Source organism: Myotis davidii, unplaced genomic scaffold (assembly GCF_000327345.1).
Source record: "Myotis davidii unplaced genomic scaffold, ASM32734v1 scaffold570, whole genome shotgun sequence".
NCBI classification, from domain to species: domain Eukaryota; kingdom Metazoa; phylum Chordata; class Mammalia; order Chiroptera; family Vespertilionidae; genus Myotis; species Myotis davidii.
Genome location: NW_006283631.1, coordinates 1827357 through 1834650, shown reverse-complemented (window position 1 = coordinate 1834650; position 7294 = coordinate 1827357).

The window sequence follows — 7294 nt, the reverse complement described above, 5'->3', positions numbered from 1 at the left end:
TCCCTTCTCTGCCCAAGTTAGTGGGAACCCACAGATTTTTGGGAGCCTCCCCAACTCAAGATTTTACACCGGTGAGCTTTCCTGGTATACATACAGTATTTCCCAAGCTCCATGATCTTAGGAAATACATGTATTCTCATTTTCAAACCTAAATCTTCTTGTTTTTTTTAATCCTAAACTGCTCAAAAGATCAAGAGTAGAGGTGAACCGAAACTGGTTAAGGCCTCAAGAAACTAAAAAAGACTAATATATGGTTCTGATGAAATGCATGAAAGAGCAAGCCAACCGTTACATCTTTTTTATTCTCAGTTCAAACCTTTTATAATGCAGTCACTATGTCTTTCAATATTAAAATAATTATAAGAACATGGGTTGAAAGTGAGCCATTCTTATTTTACAAAATATTTCTGCTTAAGACCCACTCCTGTGTCCCCGATGACAAAAGCGCATTTTTCTCTTAACTGGCACTTTCATAATCCCCTTTCTGCAGCTGCTTATCTCTATTTCCAGGCATGTACACATCTGCTCAGATATTAGACCTGCTGCTGAGACCCAGAAACCTCTGTATAAAACCTTTATTCCCTCCATGAAGCAGACGACAGCAAGTGGTGTCCAAGACAAGATTAGTGAAGTTGCGGGGCAAACAGCCAGCTTTCTGCACAAAACACCTTCCAGTTAAGAAGGATAGGAGATAGGCTTGGATCCCAGGAGGAGGGGCCCATCCACACGGAGCCCCCCTGCCGCCTTGTACAGCAGGTGGAGGAAGCAGACCCTACAAGGCCCTTGCTGGTCCATGAATACTATATCCCCACATCTCTTCCTTTCTGCTTTTCCCGTGTGGTTTGTTATAAGGAAAACCATAGCAGCCCTGGAGAGAGAGCACCCATTCCAAATGCTCACAGTGTGATTTAGGGACTAGAGATCAGCAGAGAAGGGGCTTGGACATTTACTTAATAGCACTTAAAATGCCATAATTTTGATCAAGACTCAATCATTATGACTAGGTATAACTTCATGCCCACCAGCTTCCAGGCCCCACCTTATTACACCTTTCCCTTAGTAGAAGGTAAGGGGGGAGCAGGGGGAGACAGTGAGGACCCTGCACATTGGAACAGTAAAATCTCTAAGGATTTAAAGAACAGGCTTAAGACTTCGAGGGGGTAATATAAAATGAGGGTATTTATAGCATGTTTGTTGGGAAAAAAAATGTGGATTATATTAAAACTAGAGGTCTGGTGCATGAAATTTGTGCACTCGGAGGGGGGGAATGGTCCCTCAACCTGGCCTGTGCCCTCTAGCAGTCCGGGAGCCCTTGGGGGATGTCCAACATTCAGACATCCTTAGTGCTACCACAGAAACGGGAGAGGCTCCCACCAGCACACCAGCCGTAAGCCCGGCTTCTGGCTGAGCGGTGCTCCCCCTGTGAGAGTGCACTGACCACCAGGGGGCAGCTCCTGCGTTGAGTGTCTGCCCCATGGTGGTCAGTGCATGTCATAGCGACCGGTTGTTCTGCCATTCAGTCGATTTGCATATTAACCTTTTATTATATAGGATTATATAGGATAAGTGCAAATGAATAAAACAACAAACTTGTGGTTGGAATTAGGTCATGGTTGCAGCAAAATGAGACCTAGAGAAAATCCTCAAAGAGGCACAGTATGTTAGCGCTTTCAACCCCAGGAGTGCACCAACTCCTCCCAGTAACTGCCAAGAATGCAGGGGAAGCGCTGCCATCCCACTGGCAGCGAGAACACCCAAGCCCAGAGGTGTTACACCCGTTGGCCAAACCTACCCAGGCTGGTGAAGCTGGGAGCTGGAGCGAGAATTCCGAAACTCTGACCTGTGAGGGACCTTTTCCCCCATCGCGGCCCCTGGCCTACCTTTGTGCAGCCTAGACAGGTTGGTATTAGGTGTCAGGAAGCATTCGCTCAAATCTGGCTAAATAATGATTCTCCAGTTAAAGACGTTTAACAATGCTTTAAGTAAAAGTAATATGTAATATCATCATAGCTAATATTTACTTAACATTTACTGTGTGTCTGAAAATAAGCCAAGGACTTGGCTTGTATCGATTAGCTCATCATAACCACCTTTTAGTGCCTAACAGTGAACCTCTATTATCCCCATTTTACAGATGAGGAAATAAAGCCCCCAAATTCTTGGGAAACATATCCAAGAACACTGGTCCATCTGAGTACAATGCCCAAGCTTTGACCAGTATGTTTTATAAAAGCAAAACACTTCCCAGTCTCTCTCCTATGGCTCGTACCGCCTGTGAAGGTAATTCTCAACTATAACTACATTATAGTAGCTAGTATAAAGTTTTCAAGCACAATTAAATCCCTAATGAGCCCCAAATCCTCCTTGAACTAACTTTCCCCCAGAATTAAACCAAGCAGTGTTTTGCTTCTCTTAGCCCCTATACACCTTCTAAGAAATAAGCCATTAAGAAGTCAACAGTTTAAAGAAAGTGGAAAAGAGTTTATATTAGTCACAAACTAAGAGTTAATCTGTATAATCCCCAAGTAGCTATACTTCCCAGAACACAATGTCAATGAAAGTAACATTCTCTAAAATACAAATCTCTTTCATCCACTCAAATGACCAGATGCCTATTCACCTATTCTAGGCGGAGGAGGATATAAAAGTAACACGTGACCCATGAACCTTGCCCCCAAGAGGCACACTAATGGAGGACAAATCCGAAAATAAATGTAGATGGTATGGGAAAAGCAAAATAAAACCAAATGTAAGCTGTAGGACGATGCACTGGGAAGAACCAAGCTCTTACCAAAAACACGGGCACGTAACTAGCTACAAGGCCAGGGAAACTCTGATGCTCAGGCCATCTTGCGTTTTCAGGGTGCAACCATTCCCCAAACAGGATCCTCTGAATGTTAGGAAAAGGTGAAGCCAAAAGGAACCTATGAGATCTTCCAAGTCTAACGAATGATTTTACAGAGCGGGAGATGGGACTCTAGGAGAGGTCAAGAGAATAAATACCCAAGATCACATGGCAAGTTATAAGCAGAGACAACCTTACAGCCTGTCTCTGTCTCTCACCGCCTCCTGGCTGACGTCTCAATTCACTCCTTCAGCAAACATGTTGGGTTGTGTGCTAGGCACCAGGGAGCAAAGCAACTGGGTCTGTGCCTGTGAGAAACCGTCAGGTCAGCCCGATGGGGAAGGCTCTTCTTGTATCTGAAACAGGAAGTGCTTTGAGAGCAGACAAGAGAGCTTGCCTAAGATTGAGGAATTGGGTAGGGCTGCAGGGGAAGTGACTTTTAAGCTGAGCCACAGAGAACCAGTGGGAAGGGACAAGAGAGGAAGAACGTGGTGGGGGTGGGGGACAAGGGTGGGATTCTATCTGAGGCAGGAAGAAGTTGATCAAGATCCAGGAACAGGAGGAAAGCAAGTGCGGTCAGGGGGAGAGGCAGGAGATGAGGAGGGGCAGGTGGGCGGAGAAACCCTCACTGTGTAACCAAACTGATGGCAAGCACTGCGTCTGCTGGGCAGGCTCCAGGAATGGCTGACACTTGAGCGCCCAGGAGGAAGTCCACAGTGCAGGGTCCCAGACCCTGCTGCCTCCCACGTCACACATGGGCACCGCCTGGCCCTGTGCGGCCCCTGGCAATCTGCAGGGTCAGACAGTGCCCGGGTGGAACCCAAAAGGCCCAAGCGCTTCCTCAAGAAAAACCTCTCTCCCAGGCCACATCAGCCCGTCTACCCAGCTCCAGGAGCTGCAGACTAGATGAAAACCCTGCCAAGGAGGCTGGTAACTTTAAGGCGTCCTTCAGGAAAACAGCCTGCCCTCAGAATCCATTTCCAGAAGCCCACAGAGCCATCTCCACGCTGGCAAGGACAGGACTTCCTCAGGGCCGAGCCCTCTAGGACCAGGTCCTGGGGTGGACCAGGCAGGTGGAGGGCAGGAGGGGCAGGTAGGAGAGATGTAGGCACCTTGAGCTGCCAGCTACCGATGCCCTTAGGGGACACTGCCCGGGCCAGGCTGGGTTCCTGGCATTGCCCAGTTTCTTTTCTAAACACCCCAAAGACTACTTCCAATCAACTGGCCCACGACAGAAGCCATCCCATGGCTTTTTTCCTTCTACGTCCTGGTCCCTGAGTGAGAGCATAGCTTTCAATGCTTCTGAAGGACTTAGCTCGGCAAAGATGGGAACTTCACAGGGCTGGCTCTCCAGGCTGGCTCCTCCACCTACTCCTCTTCCTCCCTTTTTTCAGGCACACCAGGTGCAACTGGTGGCTCTTTGGGTATGAAAAGGCTAAAGGATTCATTACATCGTTACCTGTAAAAGGCAAAACCTGGAAATAACTACCATGCTCATCAAGAACAGAAGAGATGAGCCTAGTTCAGTGATGGCGAACCTTTTGAGCTCGGCGTGTCAGCATTTTGAAAAACCCTAACTTAACACCCGTGCCGTGTCACATATAGAAATTTTTTGGTATTTGCAACCATAGTAAAACAGAGACTTATGTTTTTGATATTTATTTTATATATTTAAATGCCATTTAACAAAGAAAAATCAACCAAAAAAATGAGTTCACGTGTCACCTCTGACCCGCGTGTCATAGGTTCGCCATCACTGCCTTAGCTGGTTTGGCTCAGTGGATAGAATATTGGCCTGTAGACTAAAGGGTCCCAGGTTCAATTCCGGTCAAGGACACATGCCTGGTTGCAGGCTCGATCCCCAGTAGGGGGTGTGCAGGGGGCAGCCAATCAATGATTCTCTCTCAATGATGCTTCTATCTCTTGCCCCCTCTCCCTTCCTCTCTGAAATCAATCTATATGCGTATATAAAAACCTAAATGACCGTTCGGCCAAAAGCTATAATGCACACTGACTACGAGGGGGCATGGAAACATGGGACAGACTGATGATTCTCAGAGCGAAGGAGGAGAGCAGGAAGAGATTAACCAAAGATCTTATATGCATACTAGAGGCCCAGTGGACGATTCATGCACTGGTGAGGTCCCTGGGCCTGGCCTGTGGGGATCAGGTCAAAACTGTGTACGGGGCCTCTGACATCCCCCAAGGGGTCCCGGATTGCGAGAGGGTGCAGGCCAGGTCAAGGGATCCCAACAGTGTTTGCACCAAGCCTCTAGTAAAAATACATTTTTAAAAAATAGACTAGATAAGTAAAATGTGATCTAATCATAAAAAAGAATATTGTAAGCCATTAGAACAAAAGAACTACTACACACAGCCATGAGTATCACTCTCACACTTATAACATTGCACAAAATAAGCCAGACACAAAAGTATATACTTTGTGATTAATTCTATTTTGATAAAGTTTACAAGCAAGTAAAACTCATCTCTGGTTCCTTTGGGGAGGCAGGATATGAGAGTAAAAGGAATATGAGGGGCGCTTCTAGGGTGCCATGTTCTATTTCTCGACATGAGTGATTACATAAATGTGTGCACTTTGTGGTAATTCATTAGGTTGTACACTTAAGTGTTTTCTGAATGATTGTACACACACACACACACACACACACACAGGATGGGTTTTCAGCATCTTGGGAAAGGAAAACTATTTAGGGCTTTAGCTTTGCTGGCCATGGTTCTGAATGGGGAGGGCCCCTGGGTGGCAGTGGAGCAAGGTGAAAAGTCTGAATGCATTGAGAATGTGACCTAAAGGACAACGGGGGGCGGGGGGGAGGGGGGTAGACAGGAGTTAGGGGGTGGACAATTTTAGGGTTTATTCCCTTCTTCCTTCTGGTAACTGTCAATGAATTCTCTGCATAATGCACTTCAAAGGGAAGGAAAAGGGCTGGGACTGGGCTGGCAGGGAAGAGGGCAACAGCAGGAACATTGCCAGCAGTGAGAGGACAAGGAGGAGGGAGGAATCGAAAGGAATCCTAAGTGCCCAGGGTGGGCAAGGAGAGCATGGGGTGGGGGATTCCACCACTCAGCCCAGTAGGAGCAATCCCTTCTCTACTCCCTCCCTGAGCCAATGTTTGCTATACAACTGGATCGAAGGTTTTACTGGGTCACTCTGCATGAGTATGAGAGTGAGTGAGTGTGTGTGTGTGTGTGTGTCTAAGGAATCCACATCCCCAGCATCCAACATATTGTTTGTCATATAGTTTGCACTGAAAAAAGGTGTCATTGGACAAATAAGTGACAGAATATGGGAGGCAGCTAGATACAAGGCAGAGACTCTATTTCTCAATACTTAAGAAATCTGTAATAACAACTTACATGACTAAGCGCTCAGAGTGGTCTATTGTGCAGCCGCCAAAAATAGCAAGCAACAGTAGCAAGCATCTGGAGGGTGCTTTCAGTTTCCTAAGGACTGCACCTCACCCTTGTCTGACACAGAACTATACGGACTTTGTTGCCACAGTAGAATGCGAAAATGACACTTTAGCAACAACCTCCCTGAGGGGGCCAAACGATGCGATGGTGGACTAACAAGTTTTGATGGAAAGGGGTGAGAAGGGTCCACATCTTAAGAGCAATACTAAGGAGAGCTGGCAATTCTGAGCGGCCTGCAGCACTTGGTTAGCTGTTTGTGTAAAAAAAAAACTGTGCTAATTTCACATACTGTATTTCAATTCCCTTCCTCTATTGTTTTCTTGGGAAAAACTTTAGAGATGTTCTCTTTAACAATAATTCACAAGTCTTGCTATTGAGCGAAACCTCTCAGAAGTGTTTGACGTTCACAGTGGACTCGGTTCATGTTCCAGTGTGGTTTTATTCATTCTCCTAACAACAAGGGGGGGTGGGGGGGATAGCCTTAGCCAGTGTGACTGTTGGTTGGGCGTTGTCTCATGCACCAGGAGGTTGCCAGCTAGGTTCCGGTCAAGAGCACGCGTCCAGATTGCTGGCTCCATCCAGGTATGGGAGGGAGGGGCGTAGGGGGCACCCAATCATTGTTGCCCTCACATTCATTGTTTTTTGTCTCTCCCTTCCTCTCTAAAAATCAATAAACTATTCTTTAAAATAAAAAGGGGGGGGGGCCTTTTTTGTCTAGGCTGTCTTTCTGACTGCAACAGTGTTATAAAGAAAGGGAGACACACACACAAAAGGATCCCCCTCCACCCTGAAAGAAGCTGGGCCAAATGTTTAAGGATCCATGAAAAAAAAATGAAGTGTGGAGCCTTCAAACCTTGGCATTCTCTTCTGCCTCTAGTAGTGGTTCCTATAGAAACTTTGTTTTGCAGTGTTGTGACTGTCCCAAAGGTAAATTCTCTGCAGGCTCTGAATCTGCGCGTTTCTGCACTGCTTTGGGTGGACTTCCTGCAGTGGGAGGATTGCCGAAAGGAGACA